The sequence below is a fragment of the Diabrotica virgifera genome, chromosome 8, assembly GCF_917563875.1.
Source record: "Diabrotica virgifera virgifera chromosome 8, PGI_DIABVI_V3a".
NCBI lineage: Eukaryota > Metazoa > Arthropoda > Insecta > Coleoptera > Chrysomelidae > Diabrotica > Diabrotica virgifera.
This window is the reverse complement of record NC_065450.1, coordinates 49846434-49859965: the sequence shown is the minus strand read 5'-3', so window position 1 is coordinate 49859965 and position 13532 is coordinate 49846434. Positions and strand designations below refer to the sequence as shown.

At 30.4% G+C, this 13532-nt stretch overlaps 1 protein-coding gene across 4 annotated transcripts in view; it reads left to right on the top strand.

Moving 5' to 3' along the window:
• Positions 1-13532, top strand: part of LOC126889985 (UNC93-like protein) — a 398517-nt gene that overhangs the window by 212495 nt on the left and 172490 nt on the right. Inside the window, exon 1 of one of the 4 annotated variants that reach the window (XM_050658778.1) lies at positions 12492-12654. The exons of the other annotated variants lie outside the window; for them this stretch is intronic. The gene's annotated coding sequence lies outside the window, so the exon portion shown is untranslated. Of the gene's footprint in view, positions 1-12491; positions 12655-13532 lie in introns of those variants that run through there. 4 annotated transcript variants of the gene reach the window in all.

The following is a 13532-nucleotide window of genomic DNA, read 5'->3' as shown; positions in this document are numbered from 1 at the left end:
ATTTATACATCCCTTTCGGTAATGTGTTTTTAATCTCGATAATGTTTACAAATTTAATCAGATTGTTTTTATTCAGTTAGAGATAAAATGGTATTATTCCATACTTTTTATGTTGTTTGTTTTAAACGTATCTATGTCTAGGAATATGATTTTTTGTTGAAATCTTTTGTTTTTTTGATATTTTAAACGTATGTATGTGTATGTCTAGAAACATGAGTTTTTGTTGAAAGCTCTTGTTTTGTTGATATTCGTTCTATCTTTTGTTGATAGTACAAATTTTTTAACACATTTTCTAGGAATTGTTAAAATTGCATGAGACAATCACTCTCATTGGCTATTCCCTATTGTATCAACAGCTTGTCACCATCTATATTTCTGGATCAGTTTTACAGTAAGTTTTAATATTATTGTATTGTGGCCCTTAGACATGTCATTTAGTCATCAACAAAAAGTAAGTTTTCCATTCAAGTTTTCCATTCTTTAAAACTGTATACACGTTTTTAAATTTCTCTTGTTTGACTCGTTACTATTACTATGTCACTGTTATTATTATTACTTAACAGCTGTTAGGCTTTTTTATACTTTTCCGTATTCTTCCTCTTTTTTTCCTCTTATCTCACTTCATTCATTCCTATAATCCTTTTCTGTCATCATTTTTTTTCTTATGTGTGCAAATGTCGATCTATTGTTTTCTTTTTTGTATATAAAAAATTCTGGTATATTACGTGTTATATTAGCTATTTCTCTCAATTATTTAATAATCCAACATCTCTTAACATATTTTTCTGCACGTGAAACTAAAGCAGACTTTTTTTAAGTAATAAAAGGGATTAATAATAGTGTTCATTTGTTCGATTACTGTATTTTTTTTATTGACAAAACGAACACAATAGTGACCTTCAGCTGATCATTGGGAGCATATTACACAGTTACATGATCATTAAGCCTCTTTATACATCAATATATATGTCATCACAAAGTTAACATTGAGTAAAGCGATAATAATAGATTTGACAAAAATGTGGGATGATACAGTAGTCTCCAAAAACAGTGTTAAGCCACTAGTATTTTCTACTTAATAATATTATTCAGACGAGATATGCAATTCATCAACTCTTGAAGGCCCTATTTGAGAATTATATCCAAGTAGACATTAAATAACACTAATAACAGCGGGGATAGAAGGCACCCCTGTCTGACACCTCTTTAAATGAAATATTCGTCTGTTAATCTCCCAGCGACTCGTACAACTGCTTTCTGTTTCCAATACAAGTTTTCTATGATACTTGGGTATCTTCTCCATCTACAACAACGCCTTTGGTTTTTAATACCAATCCCCATACCTACTATAGATAAACATAGAAAATAATAGACCTGAAAGAAAACAATATTATGATTATCCCGGTTATTTATAGCGTTCGTCGCCTTTTGGTTGGTTCCCAGTTTCCAGCTTCGTTGGTCGTTTCATTCGAAAGGTTGAAGATCGCTTTCCGACATTGCCTTCTGAATACCGTCTAGCCAGGATTGTTTCGGCCTTCCTCTCTTCCTTCTTTCCCTTGGCTTTATTTTAGAATTTGTTTCAGCAGCCTGTCGTCGTCCATTATTTATATATGACCATACCAGACCAGTTGGGTCCTTTGAATTTCGTCTATAGTCGGTTCGCTAAACTCAGACGCAACTGGCTAGATATTTTAGTCGATAATTTTTTTGTTTTTTGCCGATTTTGCAAAAATTGGCAAAATTACTAACTATTTAGTGATTATTAACTATTTATTAATTATTTTTTGCCAATTTTTATAAAATTGGCAAAATTACCGACTAAAATATCTAGAAAGTTGCGTCTGAGTTTAGCGAACAGACTATATGATGGTTGACTTGACTCCCATTATATGTCTGATTTGGTCATTTTGTATTCTTTCAAGCCTTGATTTTCTAGCTGATCTTCTCCAGAAGTTCATTTCCAATGCAAGTAGGCGCCGTTCCAGGGATTTAGTAAGTTGTCATGTTTCGTATCTGTAGAGCACTATGCTTTTAAAGATGGAGTTAAAGATGAGATGTGTTAGAAAACAACATAACTATCAAAAAGTAATAACCTTATATCGTCAATTAAATGATGAATACATTGAACTTTAATCTAATGTATTGCAGGTACATATGGCTACAAGAATACGGAGAAGTGAATATTGACCATCACTTAGTTTATATATTATATACCTACATAAACATGGAAAAAATATATCATGTCTTTGTTAATTGGATAATTGTTACAGGGAATGCAAAACAAGGTTGAAATAAAGGAGTGTGTCTATCGACTATAGTGCAGTCACTGAAGATAGATATAAGCGTTGATTGAATACACGAATCCGTGTATCCAATCAACGATATAAGCTATTACCTCCGATTTCGTTGAACCTCTATAGATTTGCATGAAAATTGGTAAGTAGTTAGAGGATACCTCAAGGAAGAAAGGTGACATGGTGCCAACTTGCGCTTTTGCCCTGGGTTTTATTAAAAATGATTACATAAATCGATGGAGGGATAAACTCTAAATTAAAATGAATCAATACTTTTTGAGTTAAGAAAGATCAAAAATTTTAATTTTTCGTGAAAAATGCATGTTTTAAGGCAGTTTTTCATAAATAACTCAAGTCATACACTACTTAAGTTTAAAAAAATACCAATACCAAAATTAAAGCCAATTAAAAAGCGAAAAAATGCCTTGCTTGGAAAACATTTTAATATTAATTCAAAGTGAGTTAAGTATAGGTAATTGAATGTATACTTTATTTTTTCGGCGTGAGCTCAAATCTAGGTATTAAAACCCAATGCATTTTATACGCATATATCGGAAAAACAATGCATTTTATGAGATGTACCTACTAAACGTTTTCTAAACTACTCTAGAATACCTATCAAATGAGCTTGGGAAGAAGTTAATAGGACCAAAATTAAGCAAGTTATGATGAAAATAAGAGGATATTTTCGAATTTTTTAGGAAAAAAATGAAGAATAAAATTTACGATATTTCAACAAAAATTAAAATAATTATTTATAGTAGCCCTTATAAGACTTTCTTTACTTTAGCATATGTAATGACCCTAAATATCTTGACCGGTTTAAAACGCATACAAAACTCGATATACGGTATTTTTTGTAGAGTAAAATATAACCGAGATAGAAACGTTTAAAGCTTAAATTTTACTGCAACAACTGTAACTGCCTTTAACCTTTATCTTTATCTTTAAAATTTTTATCTTTACCTTTATCTTTACCTAAACCTTTATCTTTACCTTTATCTTAAAAAAAAATAAGAGGTTTAAAAAATTAAATTTAACACGATTTTATAGTCCTGGAAATTACCTTTTAAATTGTTTTTTGATGCAACTGATAAAAAAGTCAACGGAGTTATTCTAAAAAAAACAACATTTTAAAAAAAAATTTTTGGTGCATAAATTTTTAAAAATATTTGGAGCATAAATTTTGATACTATCAACTTCTTCTGGAGCTCATTTGTTAGGTATTTCTGAGTACTTTGACAAGTGGTAAGTAAGTATATGATATAAAATGCATCGTTTTCCCATTATTTAAGCTTGAATACTGAGATTTGCCTATGTGTCTCAAAAGAAAAGTCTTTGCTCAGTGTGTGTTGCCAGTACAGTGGAACCTCGATAACTCGGATTAATCGGGACCGCGGCCGATCCGGGTTATCGAAAATCCGAGTTAGCCGGAGAGCATGGTAAAAATTAATAAAATACGGTATACTTATAGATAAAGTCCCTTATAAGCAAAATAATATGAAATATACATGCACAGTTACGTATGGTTGTATAGAGTTTAGTATAGACAATATAGAGTATTATTAATTTCTAGGTAAAAAAACTCAATCAGTTTGGTTGTGTCAATAATTTCGTCTGGTCTGCTTATGTAATTTAAGAACAGTGACTCTTTCATTGTTTAAAAGACCATTGTTTAAAAAACAATTTTTTAAAAGACAGTTGAAAATAAATAAAGGAATAACAGGTGCCTATTGTTTGCGATAATGAATGTCGCTCTGCCGCCGCCGTGTGCATGAGTCATTTTTACTATCATATAGTTCAAATTACACAGATACCCATTATCTCTCAAATATTATATTATGATTGAAGGGAAGTTTTATCAATGAAATTCGATATTTTTAAGACATTCTAGAAGCGGCTGCAGATAAAATGTTTTAACATAATACATAAATTTTTATTGTTGAAATGTCTGTCCGATGAAAATCGGTCCGGGTTAGCCGGACTTCCGGGTTATCGGGGGCCGACTTATCGAGGTTCCACTGTACTTACATAATATGGTGCAGAAATTTTAACAATAACCAAGAAAGTAAGAAATAAAATTTGTGTTACCCAAAGAGCCATGGAACGCTCAATGTTGAGCATTTCTCGTAGGGATAGAATTACGAACAGGGAGATAAGACGGAGAACAGGAGTGACGGATGCCATAGAAAGAATTATGACCCTAAGGTGGAACTGGGCTGGACACATAGCTAGAATGTCGGATAACAGATGGGCACAGCGAATAATACACTGGGGAACAAGACAAGAAGCATATCGGAGTAGAGGTCGTCCGCCAACCAGATGGCCTGATGGCATAAAACGGATTGACAAAAATTGGATGCAAACAACACAAAACAGAAATGCATGGAAAAGACTGAGGGAGACCTATATCCAGCAGTAGATAGATCCGGATTGAATGATGATGATGATGACTTAGATTTGGGTACTCGCCGAAAAAAAATATACGTTCAACTACCTATAACTCACTTTAAATTCATATTAAAAGGTTTTTCAAGTAAGGGTTTTTCAATTCGATTTTTTATTAGCTTCAATTTTTTAGCTTATCAACTTTTTGTAAAAACTTATAGTTTTTGAGGTATTTGTGAAAAACCGTTTTAAAACATGCATATTTTACTTAAAATTTATCCCTCCTCTATGGATTTGTGGGGTTATTTTTAATAAAATAATTTTCACCTTCGAGGAGTGGCATCCAGGGTAAAAGCTCAAGTTGGCACCACTTGTCACTTTTGTTTCTTGAGGTATCCTCTAACCCAGCGGTTCTCAACCACCGTGTCGCGACACACTGGTGTGCCGGAAGAACCTATCAGGTGTGTCGCGAGATTTACGAATATGATATTTTTATTTATATTTTTTTACTTGTTATAATACACCAATAATGCATATTGTTCTTGTTATGTTCTTACGAAATAAAAAATAATATGCTTAATATATTCATCTGTACTTACCTACTAGGCTATTGATTATGTTCAAAATAAGAGAGCTAAAAGGAACTACAACATTAACGGGATTTTATTGTCTCATATAGTCATTTAAATGGGTGCGTTTTTGAAAAATGGATGAATTAGTCCCTAGACACAGGGTGAATTAGGGTGAGTGCTATGTACTTTTTAAAGACTTCTACAGGAAAATTGTTCCAGATTAAATTTACTATCGAAATATTACATTTTAAAGTCAAAATATTTTTATTTACAAAAATATATTCAAAAGAAAAGCAAAAAACACACGAAAGAAAGCAATTTTGTTTTTTTGCCCCATAACTTTTTTCACGGGGATATATGTATAGACATTCTAGTTCATTCAGAAGAAATTAACAACATTTTTCTCTTTAAAATTACGTTTAGTAGAAGTCTCTAGGATTTATATTTTCCGAAATAGGATTTTTCAAAATGCGCCGCTCACAGCATTTTTGGACCATTTTCCCCATTATTTCGCAAACATTGTTCTGTAACTTTTTTTTACGCATTTCTAGGTATATGCAATAGTACATTTATTAGAAATAGGAGTCAATTACCTTTAAAATGGTATATTGTATAAGGTTGCTTGACTATTTTGAAGCAAGTTCTGCTTTTTCAAGGTTTCATACTTTTAATGATTTTTGATATTTTTTATTATTTTTTAAATTTCTCAATTTGACTTTTTTTCTTGTACATATAGGGATATACATTGTATAACAGAAAACAGCATATTTTCTTTACTTTAAAATGGTGTATTCCAAAAAAATCTAGGACTATTTTTAAACAAGATATCCGCAGGATATCCAAGAGTATCCGTAATTTGAAAAAAATTTAAAATTTTTTATTTTTTTTTCAATTAGAAGAATATAATTGCATATTATATAATTTTTAATTCCAAATAATTTTTCTTAATAATATTTTTCGATATTGTGACATATAAAGGTACTTTACTCCTGAGCAAATTAATATTTTTTAACATACCTCGTACACTGTTAATAAAATTTTATATCTGATGATCGCATTTTAGGTTTCAGACTAGGCACGGCATTTTATAAAGAATAACTTTTTTCCATAAAATTAATACTAAAAAAGTTTTCCATATGGTTCCAACTATTGCATGTGTATATGTCACTTTGAAAAAGCATATCTTGTTTAAAAATAGTCCTAGAATTTTTTTACAGTACACCATTTTAAAGTAAAGAAAATGAGCTTTCCTTTCTATTACACAATACATATACCCAAATATACAATAAAAAAAGTTATAATGAGAAATTTAAAAATAATCGTAAAATATATCAAAAATCATTAAAAGTATAAAATTTTGAAAGCCACATCTTGCTTAAATATAGCCATACGGACTTCTACGATAGAACATTTTAAAGTTAATTGACTTCTCTTTCTACTAAATGTACCATTGCGTATACCTAGAAATGCGTAGAAAAAAGTTACAGAACAATGTTTGCGAAGTAACAAGGAAAATATCCCAAAATCGCTGTGAGTGGCTAGATTTGAAAAATCATATTTTGAAATTGGAAATCACAGGGACTTCTACTGAACGCCGTTTTAAAGAAGAAGGATGGAAGTTTTTTTCTGTGACGCAATGCCTATACCTATATCCCCGTGGAAAAAAGTTATGGGACAAAAAACAAAATTTTTATCTTTCATGTTTTTTTTTCTTGCTTTTCTTTTGGATATATTTTTGTAAAAAACATGTTCTTGACTTTAAAATGTGATATTTCGATAGTAAATTTAACCTGGTATAATTTTCCTATAGACGTGTTTGCACTAAATGTGTATAGAACTCACCATAATTCGTCCTGTGCCTAGGGACTAATTCACATCTTTCTCAAAAACGCACCAATTTAAATGGTAGCACTCCGCGGTTTTTTCAAATATAGAGGTCCATTGACTATATGAAACCATAAAACCCTGTTAACGTTGTAGTTCCTTTATAAAATACATAATCAATATCCTATACCACTATCAAAAATTTGTACATATAAGGGTGTCGCGAATCTTTAAGGAGTACGTTAGTGCGTCGCTGAGTAAAAAAGGTTGAGAACCGCTGCTCTAACCACTCACTAATTTTCATGAAAATCTATGGAGGTTCAACGAAATCGGAGGTAATAATTGATCTTTATCTTCAGTGACTGCACTATTATAGAAAAGAACAATAATTATAATATCGTATAAGGTGATCTGACAATATAATTAGCTGGGGCTTTCCAAGATTAAAGTCGTTAACAGGACGACCTGGCGTTTTATTTGTTTATACGGATATGACTTTTTTTCACAGAATCGTACATTGTTTATTCATAATTTTAAGGCTGTCGTCCATCAAGCTGAACCGAAAAACATATATCAGTTCATAAAAAAGCATTTGTTTAAATAATAATATATTTAGTTCAGAGGCCAGAGGTTTCGTGGGAGTTTTAGAGAGTATTAGTACAAATACCTGTCACTTCCAATGCAAAAGCATCGGAAGTACATGCAAAAGCATCGGAAGTGACAGGTATTTTTTATAAATGATGTAACTGTTTAAATAATTATAATTAACTGTAATTAACGATCGAGAACATCTACCAGAACAACATAATAGAGTACAAAGTAACAGTAGAAGATGAACTAACTGACCCAATTGAAGCTGGCAATGAGATAAGACATGAGGATTCCTTGAGTTCTTTATTGTTCAACCTGATAATGGATGAAATAATAAAAAAGTAACAACTAAAAAACAATACCAAATGGGATAAAAACAACTTAAAATAATCTGTTCTGCAGACGATGCAATACTAATCTCTCAAAATGAAGATGATCTACTACAACGTATGCTGCACCAATTTAACATAACCGTCAGAAAATTTAATATATTAATTTCTTCAAAAAAGACAAATTGCATGGTTCTAACAACAAATCCAATAACATGTAAATTGTGATGGAGTTTAAATATCTAGGCACTATCTGTCTGCGGAAGGCTCGAAACAGAAGTGGAAGATCAAGTGAAAAGAAATGAAAGGCAGAATTTACAAACAGTCATCAGACCAATAATGACATATGCGGCAGAAGCACGACCCGACACATCAGAGAGGACAAAAAGATTGCTCGAAACAGTGGAGATGAAACCCCTTCGAAAAATCGATGGTAAGACACCAAAGGCAACAAAACAAGTCCTGGCCCTTGGACTAATTCGACTCTTATTGTTCCCTTGAAGTAAAACTTGGACGTGAATCAAAAGTTTTTACTACATATTGTTATTTTAGGATATTAATTTAATTTTTGGCAAGCTCTTAGTGGAATTTTACAGATTTCCTTACAAAACATTTTAAGATATAAAATAACTCACATACCAATTCGAATTACTTGTTACATAGTAAACTCAGACTACATTGGTCATGGCAGCAAATTTTAGCAATCTTTAAATTCCATCAATTTGATACACTTACAGACTTACAAAGATCATTGAAAACATTTACAGTTGTTGTTAAACTCTGCATTATTTCTTAAAAAAATTTCATAAAATTGTTTTTCCTGTATTTTTTCTTATTCTAGTGCTTACTCTAATAACGATGATTAGGTTATAACCATTGCAATTCGTCGCTATCCTCTGCGTGTGTGTTTTGACGAGTCCTTTTCGCTTTAGACATTCCATGAGAATGTTATGTTAAACTTTGTCGAAAGCTTTCTCATGGTCTATAAATGCGACGAAAAATCTTTCCTGTACAGAAAGAGAAATATCTTCCGTTTTCACTGGTCCGGTTTGAGTATATTGTCCGATATTTTCTAACGCGGGTTAGCATGTGAACGGTCTCAAATAAAATGAATGTAGTTGAAATCGCGTGTTTTGAAAACGCGCTTGTCATGTGAACGTGTCCTTATGCTGTGTCGATTTTACTTTGAAGCGTGAGTGCAAAAATAAATCGTTTTGAAACAATTCCTGTATGTCTACCTAAACAATTATAGTGTAAATTAAATATTTTAATAGCTTTTGCAAATCGGTAAATACTATAAAGCCACATAAAAGATTGCAGGAAATGTCACATTATGTAAAATTATCGTACAATCCAATAATTATCTACAATCTTAAAAGTTAATTTCTCAATTCTGTTGGCTGTATTCATAGTGGCTGTAAAAAGTTCATTTAAATCTGATAAAATGTAGAGATATTGTAGTCGATACCACCATTAAGTTAAATTAACATTTAATAAAGAATTCTAAATTCGATTTGTCAAACTAAAATGATATTATATTTAATTTTTTCCTTTATTTGTTACACTCGAAAGTTGTGATGAAATTAAAAAAACATGAATGACGATGTTCCGGACAGTTTCACACTGTATACCGGCTAATACCGTATACCCACTTTTATCTTTAGTCCATTCATTAACGGTAAAATATTGCAAAACCTTTAAATTTTAAAGAACCGCTTGGATTGACATGAAATTTGGCATACACACAGCTAACAAGTCAAAGAAAAAAAGTGATATTGTGCCGATATGTGCTTTTGCCCTGGGGGTGGTTTTCACCCCCCTCTTGGGGGTTAAAAAATATTCGTCCAAACAAAGTCAGGAAATGGGTAAACTGGCTAATTTAAAGTAACTTTTGTTCTATAGAGTTTTTTCACTAAGTCAATACTTTTCGAGTTATTTGGCAGTGAATATGTTCATTTTTTCAACAAAATAACCACGCTTTTAGACGGTTTTTCGCAAATAACTCAAATTCTAAGTATTTTGCCGAAAAAGTATTCTTAGCAAAAATATAGCCTATAAAAAATTTTAAAAAATAGTGAATATATCACGTTTATTTATTTAGTAGAAGCAGAGTTATAGCTAATGAAATATAGGTTCATATTCGTCAAATTCCAAGTGGAATACTTTAACGTGAAATAACCAAAAATGAAGCACATTTCGGGGAAAACTCATTTAAACTTATTTAAAGTGTTTAAAAAAAGCGTCATTTTTGTTTTATAAAAAAAATTTCTAGCATCAAAATTAAACAAGTTACGCTCAAAATAAAGTTAGTCCCTTTTGGTTTTGGTAAAAAAATCGAGAAAATCACCCCCTAATTAGTATCTTAAATGAACTTAATCGTAACGACTTCACAAGTTTCTTGACTCGTGTATATATTGTTTATATGATCTGTAAGTTTCATAGGTTCAAGTCCTTATTATTGAAACGGCTGTAGTTAAAAGGGGTTGAACGAGTCACTGATCACGAATGTATGCAAATTTAGAAACACCAAATCTTGATCAATTTTTGTCTAACAGAAAAACAAAAAAATACATGATATTCAGAAAAGCAAATCTGACTTTTTTTGTATTTCGAGACTTTTGGTATCTCATTGGTATATATCTTTTGGTATTTCATTGGCTATAACTCTGGTTCTACGAGATCCAGAGACCTAACGCGTACACCATTTTTTTTACTTTTTTATAGGCTATATTTTTGCTGAGAACGATTTTTTCGACAAAATACTTACTTTTTGAGTTATTTGCGAAAAACCGTCTAAAAATGTGGTTATTTTGTTGAAAAATGAACATATTCACTCGCAAATAACTCGAAAAGTGTTGACTTGGCGAAAAAGCTCTATAGAACAAAAGTTACTTAAAATTAGTCAGTTTACCCATTTCCGGAGTTGTTTTGGACATATATTTTTTCACCCCCAAGAGGGGGTGAAAGTCACCCCCAGGGCAAAAGCACACGTCGGCACAATATCACTTTTTTTCTTTGACATGTAAGCTATGCGTATGCCAAATTTCATGTCAATCCAAGCGGTTCTTTAAAATTTAGAGCAAAAACCGTGAAAGAATGGACTAGTTTCCAATTTATTTTTGTTATAGTTTCTCAATTTCTTTCGATTTTTGATCTAGTATCTTGGAGCGCTGTAATGTCCCATTTGGTTTTCTAGCATTCTTCTCGGGTATTTTTCATCTGTATAGGATTTATTATCATTCCTAGTTTTTCCCGGATTTTACATTTTTCAGTCCCAGTACGATTGTCAGCAAAAAAAATTCATTTTTTCAAAATGTTGCAGGACTGAAACTAAAGCAGATAGGAAGTTGAATTTTTTTTTGCATATAGAAGAATACTTAACCATTTGCAAGTCGCAAAATTAAAATCGGTTAACTACCACGGCGTCAGATTTTTTTTTAAATAAACATTAATTTTTGGTGCTACGCACAGGACAGCGGTGTTCGATTTACACAAGTTGATTTCCACCAAAATTTCTTCGAATCTTTATCTAATATATTATTTTCTAACTCTGTATTTTGTTGTATTTTAATATTTTAATTCCACAAAAATCAAACTAATTTGAGTATTGTTTGTGAAATATTGTTTAAACAATTGCATATGTTTATAAATAATAAACTTTTATTCTCTAAGTTAAAATATATGAACAAAGAAAGTTTTTGCTAAAAAAAGTATTATTTCAAAGGACATAGTATGTGTTTTTATTTTGCAATAAACAAATTTATTTATTTAAATCGAAATGTACTAAAAATTAAAATTCATCAATCATTATCAAGGGTCATTGGAATATCCAATCAGAGCAAACGTATCCGCTGTCCTGCGCGTAGCACCAAAAATTAATGTTTACTTAAAAAAATTCGTGACGCGGTAGTAGTTAACCGATTTTAATTTTGCAAATTGCAAATGAGAGGTACAGTATTCTTCTACATGTAAAAAAAACAACTTTCTGTCTGCTATGGTTGAAAAAATTAAAATGCAAAAATCGAATTTTTCCTTCATTTTTTGACATTTTGATTATTTAAACAATGTTCCGGACCTTTTTGAGTGGGAGGATAACTTAATTATTATTATATGATTTATTTCAAAGCAATTTCTGCAAAAAAATGTGAGTCAGCTCTCAACATCCAAATATATTAATATTTTTACAGATGCGCCCAGGTCTAGGAAGTATTGGTAAGAAAAGAAGTAATCAGTGCGTACTGGTTATTGCTGATAATCTTCAATATTGCGAAACTTTATTATTAATTAATATTTCTCCAAAGCTCCACCCCCTTTTATTAATTTCAAGGGTGTTAATGCATCTAGGCATATATCACGTCGGCACAATGGTCGACGATATATTATGCACTGTCCCTACTCAATATTTTTGTGTCTATTTTTGTCGCGCTTAATAATCGACAATCTAGTGTTGATGTTTCGGAAGCTGCGACAAAAATAAATGGGAAGACTAAACTTTCTTATTCTCATTTATGTTTGAAATCTCATCAGAAGCAGTTCAGAGTTATTTTGAAGTGTTCGAAAGCGTCACACACGCTCCTTTAATGTCATATATCCTTATAGTTCCTTATAAGGCGAAACTTTGCAAAATTCTTTTTGTCGTTAATATCACCATCAAAGGTAATTATATTTTATTTTCTTTATTTATGTATTAAATAATTTTGTATAAACTTTTTTGTAATTTTTAAAAATTTGAAAAAATACTTTTATTTTTTTTTAATTAAATACTCAAAACAGTCTGTCTCCACTTTTTATAGTATGGAAGCACAAACATTTTGAAAATAAAATTAGTGTTCGAAATAATCAAAAATATAAATACATTTTCAATTTTTTAGTCTTAATACCTTTTTGGAAGCATGTCAGCTTTTTTATGTTTTTTTTTTTTCGAAAATCCATCCAGAACGGAAATCATTATTTTTTATTCAAGAATTTACTTCATAAATCTTACGAAGTATGAAGTTCTTTTTTCAAATTTTAAAAAGGGTCTTTTTATATATTTACTCAAAATTTATTTATATTCATTGATATCATACTTTTATTTTGTAATATTTACATTTGTAACAATATGATTTTTTTATCAATATTATCGTTAATATGCATTTAAATTTTAATAATTAAATTTTAAAAATTTGAACTAGTATTTTTTTTTAATTAAATACTGAAAACCAAGTATTTGTCTTTACTTTCTATCTTATGGAAGCACTTGAAAATTTAAATAATTTTAATTATAAAAAAAATTAATTTTTCGAAAAGTTTTTATAAATAAACTTTAAATTGTCTTAATAAAGATTTTCCAAAATGTGCTCGAAAAAATCACCAATATAAATAAATTTTCAATTTTTTGGTCTTAAGTTTTTTTTTACTTAGGTTGTTTTTCTTCTATTTATTTCTTATTTTTTTTTTCGAAAATCCATCCATAACGAAAATAAATATTATTTCAATAAAATCTCGAGTTTCATGTCCGTTTAAAAAATATTCAAAAATTAGTATTAAAGAAT